Source organism: Talpa europaea (assembly GCF_964194135.1).
Source record: "Talpa europaea genome assembly, chromosome: 16".
In the NCBI taxonomy this organism is placed as follows: domain Eukaryota; kingdom Metazoa; phylum Chordata; class Mammalia; order Eulipotyphla; family Talpidae; genus Talpa; species Talpa europaea.
In genome coordinates this window covers 19,566,614-19,579,769 of record NC_140084.1, presented here as the reverse complement: position 1 = coordinate 19,579,769, position 13,156 = coordinate 19,566,614, and the positions used below count along the sequence as shown (strand labels likewise).

General features: G+C 44.2%; 1 protein-coding gene across 1 annotated transcript in view; it reads right to left on the bottom strand.

Moving 5' to 3' along the window:
• CDH13 (cadherin 13) overlaps nt 1-13,156 on the bottom strand; it is a gene marked incomplete at both ends in the record, with an annotated part of 945,642 nt that overhangs the window by 179,305 nt on the left and 753,181 nt on the right. The gene's annotated exons all lie outside the window — the stretch shown is intronic.

The window sequence follows — 13,156 nt, the reverse complement described above, 5'->3', positions numbered from 1 at the left end:
ACCATGACTAACTAATTTATTTCTGTCTCCCCAGGATCTGGCTCTGAGAGTGCCAGTGCGGAATCAAGCTCTGTAAACACCAACCAACTTACTCAAAGTGTCAAAGACTCAATAGTTTTCTGACCTATGGGTCCAGATCTTGGGTCACAAATAATATGACAAGTGTGTTTATCACCTCTAGCTTCTACTCCTGGGGAAGCATCACCAATTAGCTACTGAAGATCCCAAATGTGGCTGTGAAGCCTCTTTGTGCAGCACTGCGGGCAGCCATGGACAGCCTTCCCAGTGGGCATGAGGACTTGTCATTTTGTGAGTGTGTAGATTGTGGCTATCTCTGCTCTTGGTTATAAGATTTGCCAGCCAAACAATGCATCACTCTAACCGCCATCCAGATTGCTATTCATTCCTTAGAACCAACTGCTAGACTGAATCCAATCATTTTGGAGGATGCAGAAACCCAAAATTTAAAATTCACAATCTGATAAGTTTTCTCATTTTCTTTTCCGTAAATTCAGAAAATAATTGCAAGACCATGTGCCAAAGTATACTGGGAGGCCCGTTACATGTTACATGTGAGCGCTGTGATAGGTAGACACAGGGAAGGCAAATGCATAGAGGGGCCTCAAGTGTGTTCCTGCCTAGAGCAATGGAGGCCAGGAGAATGTACCCAACATTTTCAGGCTCTCTGAGAGGGGAGGGGGGTATTAAGGAAAGGAGAGGAAGCTTCCACTCATTTGTCTGTGCTGGTACCCAAGATACTGGTGGCATTGTGGGCTCATTCTCATAACATGCTCTGACAAACACATAATAAAGGAAAGGGAAGAAAAGAGTGGACAAAGAAAGCCATCGTACACATTGAAATACAATTATCTAAAATAGCAGAAAACTGATGTGATTATGCATGTGCTTCTTGATCGATTATGAGATCTAGGGTCAAATCTAGTAATTACATTAATTTCAAAGCATCAGAGAGCCGGGCAATTTTTGGACACATTTTTCATCCACTGTGATATGTGATGTGAAGATATCTGTGATTTTGGCTGTTAGCAGTCAGAGAGCAGCAAATGTTGCCCTGGTTGCCTATCCCCAAAGGACAGGAGCTGTTTCTTCATTCCTATTCACAGGATCCCCTAACTCAGATTTTGACCAAAACGTTCACATGAGGACGTTGGCTCTAGACAAGTTTACAGGAATTTTTTTACAGAGAAGGGAGATGTTAAAGTAGCAAATTGTAATGCTTTATTTGGGCTGATTCTTCTTTTAAAAATTACAAGCCCACGTCACGATGGGCCTTATTTGGCAGAATGCTAATTGTCCGCGTATATGAAAGTGTTTCCTAATTTTAGAGACACCACTATAAACAAATGCTACTGAAGAAAAACATGCTTTGAAACCACTACTCTAGTCATCCCGGGAGACCAAGTGATCTCATTATCAGCTCTGACACCAGGTGTGGTTGGGGGTCTGAACAGTCTGGGCACCCGTGGAGAGAACAAGGCTGTTATCTCACTGGCAGCCCCTGTAGCACAGCCCCTGCATTAGAGCTTCTGTAACACAGTCCTTGCCTCACAGCCCCTGCATTAGAGCCCCTGCAGCACAGCACTGCATTGTAGTCCCTGCATTACAGCCCCTGTATTGCATCCCCTGCATCACAGCCCCTGCAACACAGGCTCTGCACTAGAGCTTATGTATTCCAGCCCCTGCATTGCAGTCCCTGCATTAGAGCCTCTGCACTACTCAGACAGGACACAGTTCCAGAGCAGAGAACACCAAGTCTAGGTCATAAACATGGACTTTTCTACCCTCCACAACAAAAGAAGTTTTTGAGAAAGCTTGCTTCTCCCCAGGACCTGGCTCCTGTCCCCATCAAACAGTAGAAACATTTGGCATGTGATGTTAACCACTTTCTTCCTCTTTAACAGGAAATTTGTGTGTGCACGGCTCAAAAACCCTGTCCAAAATTGCACAGTAAGCCTGCAGAAGTGAATTAAGGGTTAGGTTGGAAGCTCCATTTTTCCATCCTCAGGTTTCTTTGTAGGGAACTGCACTCAGGATCAGGCTGGGCTCTTCTGGTGCCCCATCCATTTCGAGGAGCAGGCACCCTGTCCTGTCTAGAACAAAAGTGGCTGTGGACAAGGGGGCCCTGCTGCATTCTCTGCCTCTCTCCAACCTGGGAAAGGGATGGAGATTCTGGATGGTGAGTGTGGCCACTCTTAGCTAGCTTTCTCTCTGTCTCTCTCCCTCTCGCCCCTCTCTGCCCCAGGATCTGCCTCCCTCCCTCCTGGCTTCAGATTTTTGGGTTGGTCCACCGAGGTGTGGTCTGTGGTGGTCCCACTTAGCTTTTGATTGGGTGGGGCCAAGTCTGTAATTGAAGCATAAAGTTTTAGCCAGTTGATTTGGCCCCAGACTCACAGCTTTCCTAATCAGTCAGCACCACTGGTAACACCAGTCATGCTGTGTCTTCTCCTTAGGGGTTCAGTTTGGGAGGGAAAGAGAGTACATGACCTCCTAGGTACATGAACTCCTAGCACCTCAATACTAGAGCATGAACCTGAATGAACCAAGGCCTACCTGAAGCAGCCCTCAGCTTGATGAAGGTAACCATTCTCATCAATATATATTGACCACCTTGAGGTGCAGGTCTCTATAGGAGGCAGAAAACCATGTTTCTACAGAGACTAAGTCTGGGGTTACAGAATCAAAGGAGACCTGACATGCTCTCCTGTGCTCTTCATTAGGGCATGCCTCCTGAGGGCAACACTGGCATTTCCTTCCACCAGCTTAGCTGAGTTGGTGGACAGCCCCAGGCCTTCCAGGTCTTGGGCTTTCAGTAGGTAGGCCTTACTAATGTAACCTATCAGTAGATAGGTTGGCCAAGTGGGCTCCACCCCTGATTAGAGCATGTGTTATTCTTGAGTTTGCTCACTATTTTGTCACTGGTTAACAACAGCCTCCTAACCATACAAAACAGTTCGTATCAGTTTCCTAGGGCAACTATCACCCATGACTGCAGCTTGGAGACTTGAAAAATCGTGGATTGGTTGATTATCTTAGGTCCTGGAGGTCAGAAGTCCAGAGTGGGTCTCTCTGGCAACATCAAGGTGTCTGCAGGGCTGCATTCCTTTAGAGGTGCCAGGGAAGAAACTGCTTCCTGGCCCTTGGTAGTTTCTAGAGGCTGCCTGCATTCCTAGAACTGTGCCTCCTCCCTTCATCTTCAAAGTCAGCAGAGTTGCTTGCTCTCTCTGACTCTGTCATTCCTGTTCCCCGCACCCACACTTTATAGGGACCTTTGTGATTATATCAGCCTTGATGGAAAATCCAGAACAATCTCTGCATCTCAAATATCCTTGACTTAATCACATCTGCAAAGTCCCTTTTGCCCTGTAAGGTCACATACTCAAAGTTCTGGAGATCAGGATGAAGATGGTGGGAGGGTGATGGGGGACATTACTCTGTACACCACACAGGTCATATGATGAGCTCCACTTTACAGGTAAAGAAACTGAAGCTCAGAGAGGTGAAGGAAGTGAATGGGACAAGATCACACAGCTCATGGGACGCAGAGCCCTCCACAGATGTCTAGAATTTTTAAGCCTGAGCTCTAAGCCATTACACCACATGCCTTTCTGATGACAGCTGAGGGAAATTGAGTCACGCTAATCAAATGTGTGAAAAGACTCAGAACAAGGATTGTGGAAACCCCTGATTAAGTTTTACAAACTCGCAGGCTGTCCTTGAGATGTCTTTAGCTTTTCCCTCACTATGGCTCATGCAATTTCTCCCAGCAGCCTGGGGGAGAACACAGCAGAAGCTTTGGGGTCAAGTACTGTTCCCTGGCACTCCTCTCAGCACATGAATGAGGTAGACAGGTTAGCCCGCAGGAATGTGGCTTCCCTGCTATAAAAGGGATGTGGCAAGCCGGGGAGTATCAGGGCCCTCATTTCACACCTGGCTGAACACATGGGTGCTGCCGGCGTTCACACAACTGCGCATGCGGCAGACACCCAGGTCCTCATGTGGAAGAGGTAGGAATGGAGGACGAGTCTCTCAAGTCTTCCTTACCCCAGAATGCCAGAGCCCAGGGAGACGGATCACTATAGTGAACGTGGGCCACAGGGCGTCCTTCACGTAAAACAAGTGCACACCGCAATTCAGAAGACAAATGAGAGAAAAGAGCTACAGAAATTTAATTTGGGCCCCATAAATAGAGACGCCGCTCACTGGAACTCAACAGTCATGTCAACAGATGTTCTTTGCAAAGGTCAAAAAAAATTCATTTCCCACGACTGTTCTACAAACACAGAAACACTCGCTGCGGGTCCTCCAGGCTTCAGCGGGAACCAGGGAATCGGCGCTGGCCAGACTCAGCAGCGAAGACACAAATACGGCGAGTCAGCGAGAGAAATGAGAGCACTGACCGGCTCAGGCGGGGATGTTGTGACAAGATTTACCTTAATGTGCCATTAAAAACACTCTTCCCTGACATTTGAAATGTGCTGCTTGTGACTGGAGTTCACTGTGCCAGGCTTGGTCTGCACTGTTGTGTCCTTGACCCGCCACTGTGGAAGTCAGGCTCTGACCCAAAGGTGGGGTCCTGAGCCCCTCCATCCATCAAGGTGTGGTCTCCAAGCGGGGACTCCCCTGCTGTCAGGACTGCGAGGCAACTGCTTTCTAAAATGCTTAACAGAATTGTGTGTGTGTGTGTGTGTGTGTGTGTGTGTTTAAGATTTATTTATTTATACATACAAGAACCAGGGTACAGGCCAGAGGTGTGGGAGGTGAGAGGGTTCATCAGAGACAGAGTGGGGAAAGAACAGGCAGACTGACTGAAATACACTGCTGAGGGGAGCAGCGGGCGAGTCAGGAGAGGTCTGCTGCGCCATGTAGCTCTCTGGCCGGGGATTGAACTCGTGCTGCAGTGGCTGTAGCTAGCTTCATAGTTTGCATTTTAACCCCTTGCGCCACCAGGGAGGCCCAGAATTGTGTTTTTATTCCAAAAACAATACATGGTCACAGCACCCAAAGTAGAAAATACAGAGAAGGCTCTGGACCTGATACTCTTCTCAGCATGCACTTGTATTAATTCTTAATTAACACGTACATCCTTGCCCTCATGATAGTCCTGGAGGGAGGAGCACAATTCCTATTTTACAGGGGAAGAAACTGGGGCACATTCTTAGCCCAAGGGGCTTTTCTCTGTATGTTGTTGCTTTCATGCCATGGAGCCCTCTGGGGACACAGACTGTGATGTGGGAGAAGGCCTAATGACATGGACACCATCATTATGGCCCCAGGGGTTCAGGTCCTAAAGTTCCCAGGGTCACTCAGCTGGTAAGAAATGGGTATTTGAAATCAAGAAACCTGGACCTGAAGACTGGCCTTAGAAACTGCACTGAAGAAAACTAAGATCACTTTTAGTCCTAAAATGGTCACCCTGACACCTTCACACAAAGACTTTCGTGCCTTGGGCACTCTGGAGTGCCCAAGTAGGCAGGATCTTCATGTTCCTCTAAAAGGCATGTTGAAGCCCTAACCACCAGTGGGATGAAATTAGGAGGGTCTTTTAAGAGGTTACTAGATTTGGATGAGGACAGGAGGGTGGGACCCCCATGATGGAATTAGCATCCCATGAAATACGGAGATGAAACCAAAGCTTTCTGTCTCTGCCACGGGAAGACACGGTGATAAGATGTCTACTTGAATTTCTTACCAGTCCCTTGATCTCATACTTCCAGCCTCTAGAACTGTGAGAAATTTCCTATGGGCTGCTGCCTTAGACTAGTGGTGGGTTTTCTGGCCTCAGCGACCCTGCTTTGGGCCAACCCTGTTTGTCTGGGTATTTACCCATGAGGGGATGGGTAGCGTTGGGTGTATGATTTGGAAACTATTTGTCTTTTCTTTTGCGTCTCTTTATTACACACTAATTGTATTAAAGTTCCTTTCCCTTAAAGGCCTTATGCACCAGAGTATGTTTTGTGTGACAGATGGTAGAACCTATTTAGAGGAGGCAGGTTTGGAGGTTCTGGGATACCCCTCACCCTGCCCAGTAACACCTTTTCTCCACAACCTCTTTGCAGGGAGTTCTAGGAAGCAGCTGGGCTCAGCCACCTGGAAGAGGTTGCCTGACCAGCTTGGAAGCCCATATTCTCATGAGAACAGAAGCTGCCTTGAAACCTCATCATGTTTTGCTTTCCTGTGTTGAAAAGCAATTTCAGACTCTACTTCCCCTGTGATGGTACCATCCAAATAAATAATCAACAGCACTGAATCATATAGTAAATAGGGAGGAAAACGTGTGCAGGGGGAGAGATGTGCTTGTGAAGGCTCACAGCTCAGGGATCTCGAGACAGTCCACCCCTAGAACTTTGCCCACCTCACTCGTTGTTACCAGCATTAAGTTAACACAAGGATGTAGGAGAGCACTTAGGAGAGTGATGGATGCACAGTAGATATTCAAAGGTGTCATTTCAGTTCTTTGTTATTGTGGCCCTAATCTCAAGTTCAGGGCATTGGGAAGTGTGGGGCATCTCTTGGGAAGTGTCCCAAGCCTAGTCCAGAATGTCTTTTACTGTCTTCTGGTTACTCTAGGAAAAAAAACCTCAATTTCCCCTCAGAGATTCCTTTGGAGGCTGGAGGGACAAGGTACCCAGCCCTTCCCTCTGCCTTAGTCCAGCCGTGCTGGTGGGAATAATTGCATCTGGGTTTCAGAATCAGCTCTAAGAGGAGCTTCCTCCACTGGGACATCTGCCCTTCCCACCTCTCGGGCCCTCTGTACCCCATCCTTTCTGCCATCAGGGGTCTAATATAACCAAAAAAGTCATTCCAAAATGGATCCATCTAGTATTTGCTCTCTGTCTAGACAGCACTTTCCATTTTACTATTTTTAGATAAATGATTTGTTTCAATTATTGAACTGAATTTTATGTTTAGAATTAACTACCAAGTGTCTGAGGTTATCTGTTTCTTAATCATGGAGGAAATGGACTGTTTGAGTGGAAAAAATGGAATCAGACCCATTATTCATGACCTAGTTCCTGTCTACATAACCAAGGTGATTAATGGATGTGATTCAATTATTTTGAAAGTGGACCTCAGACATAGATATGTGAATGCCAGTCAACAGAGGAAATAGCTACTATGTGACCATTTTGATCATGATGTAGTAGATTAAGGTTGGCCAACTATAGCTCACACATTAAACCCAGCCACCAGATTTGTGTTTCGATGACTCAGGAGCTAAAAATGTTTTTTACAGGGCCTCCCGGGTGGCGCAGCGGTTGAGCGTTGGGTTGCGAGGCTGCCCGCGGCCTCTGCGGCACGGGTTCGATCCCCGGCTGCTCCCCGGCCACCGGAGGAGGGTCCCACATGGCGCGCAGACCTCTCCTGCCGCCCGCTGCTCCCCTCAGCAGTGTGCTTCGGTACTTCTGCCTGCTCTGCTCCCCGCTCTGGCTCTGGTGAATTCTCTCACCCTCCCGCGCTCCTGACTGTGCCCAGTGCATGCATAAACAGAATAAATAAATAGATAAAACATGCCTCTATTTAAAAAAAAATAAAATAAAAAAAATAAAAAAAAAATAAAAAAAAATAAAATTTTTTTTACACTTTTTAATACTTATATTTAAATGGTTATATAAGCACCTACATAATACTCTGCATCTTGCCTCTTTACCCACAAACTGTAAAATATTCACACCTGACCCTTAAAGAAAAAGTTTGCTGACCTTTAATCTAATAGAGGATCCTGTAATTTCAAGTCCCTTTCATTGCTGAATATGATATCATAGTGCCAGAGAGCCACTAAAATTGATCACACCTTTGGAACACCAAGTATTACTATCAATGAACTTCTATCCTATAGAACAGTCCAGCACAAGGAGATGCCATCCTCTTAAAACCAAACCGAAAGAACCCCAGATAGTTTGAGACGCCATTATGTCTTGAAATGGTTTACTGCTAATCTGCCTTAATCTACATATTTTAGCTTATGGTCACCTTCCCTTAAAATGTTTTGCAGTGGAAACATCCCATGGCTGTTGTGATAATCCAGATCCTGGCTGGAGGCTGAATTTATGTGATTACTGTGAAATGGCTACTTTACAAAGGCTCTCAATCACCCCTCCGTTCCTTAAATTATATATGTTCTCAACAGGATGGGGGCATCCCCAAGAGTTCCAAGTCAGGACTGAAGTACGCATTCGTTCTAAACCGGAGGTGTTTCTCTCTGGTGAGGACATTAACAGGGCTGGGAGTTAGAACAATGTTATTTAGATACAATAGGTAGGAAATTGTCAATGAAGTGAAACCTACCTTAAAGCGCCAATCAGAGTTCCTGGCTTATGAAAGGAAATAAATTGCTCTCTAACAGGACTTTTGCAAAAAATAAAAAGTTTTTCAGCTTTTTTGGGCACTTTAGATAAACTAAGATGGAGAGATTTGAAATGGCAGTAAAACAGAGGTACTCTAAATTCATCACCACCCTGCATTTTAAGTTATTTTTACCATATGAAAACAAAAAAAAAAAAAGAAAAAAGGGAAAAAGCTTAGAGAATTAAACATTTGTCAAATCTGAAAAGATGAATTTCTCTTAATGACAAAGTTAAGTGTCTTTTGATTCAACATGTGCCAAGTAACTACTGATTGTCTAACGTCTTTAGATGCACAATGACAGAAGATAACAAAACAGGCTGTTCTTATTAATCTATTTAACACCCAGCAAAATTTAGATTCAAGTGGTAACTCCTTGTCTCTCCCCTTGATAAGGCTACAAATCTTGGCGAATCAACTCATTATTCACCAAGCATCCTCAAGTCTGCCTCCAAAATGCCTCTCTGCTCATCACGTCTCTGTTAGCTTACCCAGCCTACTCTCCAAGTTACAGCCCTGGGAACGCAATGCTGCCTTTAAGAGAGCTGTGTTTAGTGTTTAAATATGGTTGGTGGTATTGCATTTACAGGAGGATATATCCATAATCCTTGGGATGACATTTGAAGTCCTTTGTAATCTTGTACCACCTCCCTATGCTTTCCCAGTATCTCTCTTTGCGGAACCCTCAACTCCCCAGTCTCTCAAGTAACTTATAAATATGCCAAGCATTAGCCCAGGCTGTTCTTCTCCCTGCCATGCCCTTCCCCACCTTCTTCACTGCAGGCCTCCATTCAGCCATCAAGGCTTAGTTCAAACAGCACATCTTTGTGTGTGTTTGCTCTTGACATGTCTCTTTTACCCCCTCACCAGGCGGCCTGACATTTGCATCCCTGATGCCTGGCTCTGTGCTGTGGGCTCAGCAGACACTGGACGGAGCTCCGTGCGTATGTACCAGCCATTTGCCCCTGAATTTGGGTAGCTGGATGGCTTTAGTGTCTCACTGAACTCTAAGAAACTGTCAGATTCCTTGCCATGTGGGCAGAGCATTAATGTACCTGCAGCAGGAGGAAGGAAACCCACCTTCACATTACTTTTTCAATTTTTTGTGTATCAAGAAAATAACTAATATTGGCTAATATTTACAGGGTGTTTATGGTTAAGTACCATGCTAAGCACTTGACACATCTGTTTTAATTTTCTGGATAAGCTCATTATGATAGAGGGACTACGATTATCCTCATTGTGACAGGTGAAGGAGCTGAGACTTAGAGGGATTAGAAATTGGCCCAAGATCTCATAGCTAATCAGCAGTGGCAAGTGGACTATGAATCCACAGCGTCTGAGACCAGCACCCATGCCACTGGCCCATGCCTCTCAAACCAGGTTTCAGCTATGTTGAGGTCAGACTAGATGACTAGAGCCAGTATGAGCTTCCACAGCCCTACCGGGAGGGGGGAATGGTAGTGTGCTTAGTAGTGCCCTGAGACTCATCTAGTGCTGCTGGGATTTATCCAGAATGGAGAAGAGAAGGACTCCATAAGGGGCGCCCTCTGCACCTCTAAACCCCTTGCTATCAGCAGGAGGCTGGCTTGTTTACCCCTGAATTTCAGGCCCCAGGGTTTAGCATCCCGCCTTGTGACTGTCCCATTCTATTTTATTTGCTGACACAACAGAGCTAGTGAGATTCTCATAGGGTGGTTCACCATCTGTGTTTCATTTGCAAGGATAATGCAATATAATAATGGTAAGATAATTTATTTACATCTACATCCCCCTCGATTTTTTAGCAGCAAGTGATAGGGAAAAAAAGGGAGGAAATTATTCTAACAAAAATATTTATGAGTAAATAGCTTGTAGAAATGGCGAGGATGCTACTATGGCAATAATTCTGGTCCCACCCACCAAAACAAAGAAAGATAATATTCCTGACAGCGTGATTGAATTGTGTGTAATTACTGCCAATGTTTTAAACATGATGATAATGAGAAAAGTATTAGCATTAGATCAGAGAGGCCCCCAAATATTTATTTTCCTGAGAGTGTGACAACTACGTCTATCTTTCATTCAAGGCTGGGGGATATGCTATCCTTTATTATGGTGATTTTTTTTTTTTTCAGACAGCCTGACTTGATATCATCATTTTCACAAATATTTTTCTTATGTTTCTGGAGATGCAGTCTACGTGACAATATTTTAACTTGGATCATCTCCACCAAACATATAGTTCTCTTTTGACTGGCAGTTTCACCTCGAGTTTCACTGACTATTTTGCATTGACTATTCCCCCTAACATTCTTCAGTTTTCTTCCCTGACATATTCAAGGACTTTGGAATCCTTCATAGCAAATAAATGCACATAAATCTAAAAATAAGCCCTGATGTGACACTTATCATAGAAAGAAGGAAGGAGATTCTTTCAGTTTTCACACTTTGGCCTAAATATTTGGGGCATTATAAAGTTTTAGAAAATCCTTTACCAGCTGAAAATAGAAAATAAATTACATTCACAGCCCTAATATCTTTTATTGTATGTACATATTTATGGGCAGGCTATCACTTTCCTTAGATTATCAGGAAGATAATACATAATAAGATAAAGGCCAATTCAAACCAAGAGAAGCACTCAGCTCAGATGCCTAAAAAAAAGTAAGGAGACTTTTAGGATGCAAATGATAAGATCACATTTTAAGGACCTCTTTTGGAAACTGTTTTCATTTGCTAAGTAAGTAAGTAAATAAATAAATACCCCCCCAACCCCTCCCAATCTGACCATTAGCTTCTCTGAGTAGTTGCAAATTGTGGCTGTGTTCAGAAAAATTGGCAGAATTCAGCTGATGAATTTCAGCCTAGCAGCCAAGATGATCAACTAAATAAACCATTTATCAAACGTTAGGGACCTTTATCTGATTTTATTTTGCAGTGCAGCCAGACATAGTTTAAAAACATAGACAGAGCTGTCAGAATGAGGGGCTGAGTATGGTTATGGAAAAGAATAAAACAGTGCCCCAAATGAACCCAATTTCGTTTAGTGGGATATATAGCTCTTATTTTCTCCAAATGTTTCCCCAAACGTTTAAGTTAGAGCCACAGATCTTCATGCCCATCCTATTCACCAAAGTATTTCTTAGTGCCCAGCGCAGTTCCTAACACAAGGCAGGTATAAAGTGAATAAATTAGATTACTAGATGATTACACGAGGGTAAGACTAAGCTCTCAACTAAAATAAAATCATTTTCTGTGTTTATGTGTCCATGCCAGGATGTGGATCTTGCAGTAAGTTCTGGGAAAATGCATGAGCTATTTACTCATTAATATCAACAGAAGGAACATCAATCTTCCACCTACCCACCCACTCAACAAATCTTTACTGTCTATTATTTAACTGCCAATTATGTTGGCAATGGGAATACAGAGGTGGGATAAAGACTCCAAATCTCTTGTCGGGACATGGGTTTGGAAGAACTTGTAATGGAAGTGCTCCATGTTGCCAAGTGAAACATGGATGTCCAGTAACAGTTTATGCTAAGGCAACTGTGATACAAGGTCACACAGCTGAGATTAGGGATCAGCTGTGAAGATGAGAGATTGCAGTACAAGACTGCCTGGCTGTCCACACGTATGCCTCACAGGACAAAGTAAACGTGGTCTGCATCATTTGGGGGACTCTCCTTTTTTCTGTCCTATGGGGGTAGAAACAATATGTACAGCTCTCAGCAGTACTGATGGGAATCAAAGTCTGGGTTATCAGCTGCCATGGAAGCTGATGAATTGAAAGGACCATGAACTGAATGGTACAATGCTTTGCTATTTGCAAAAGGAAAAGAGGTTATGCACATCTGGAAAGGTGATATAATTGTAATGCAGATGCCATTATTATAGACGTTACTGATGAAGAAATGGTACTAGAGAGGTTAAGTAGGTTTCCTAAGGTCACACAGTGGTTCAGGTAGGGAATTGACACCCGCAGTCAGCATCCTGCAGAGCAAATTGCATGTAAAAGGTACTTAATGAATGTTCTTTAATTACTATCATCCACAGGTTGGAAAAGACATCAAGGCTATATACTTCACAGGTTAACCAAATCCATTCTGTGGCCTCCCACTAGGAGCAGTCCATATTTGAATCCATCCCCAAAGGGATGCCTGCACTTAACATTTTACTACAACCAGTCAAGATGATGACATACAGCCTCCGTGGTGGCACAAGGGGTTAAGTCTGAGCACTATCAAACTATAGGCAGCCACTACATCACTAGCTCGATCTCTGGCCAGGGAACTGACCCACATGGCATAGCAGACCTCTCCTGTCTCGCCCGCTGCTCCCCTCAGCAGTGTATTTCAGTCAATCCTCCTGTTCTGCTCCCCACACTGTCTCTGGTGAATCCTCTCACTCCCTACACCTCTGGCCTATATCCCTGCTCTTATATACATAAATAAATAAAATAAATCTTTAAAAAAAAAGATGATGACAATAGCCCCTATTTATTTAGGACATTGAAACCTGGTCTCTGATTATTTTGATTATTCTGATCCTCACCAACAACCCTTTTGAGGTAAGTGCTGCTGTTCCCATCTTATAGGTGAGTAACTAAGGAATGGTGAGGTCAAAAGACTCACTTTCTGGATTGAACTGTGCTCCTCCCCAAAGATATGTTGCAGTCTTACTACCCCCACTTTTACCACCCAGTGTGACCTCATTTGGAAATAGGGTCTCTGTAGATACAATCAAGTAAAGATGATATTTTGGGGTGGGTCCTAATTCAATGTTACTGGTGTCCTACCAGAAGACATAA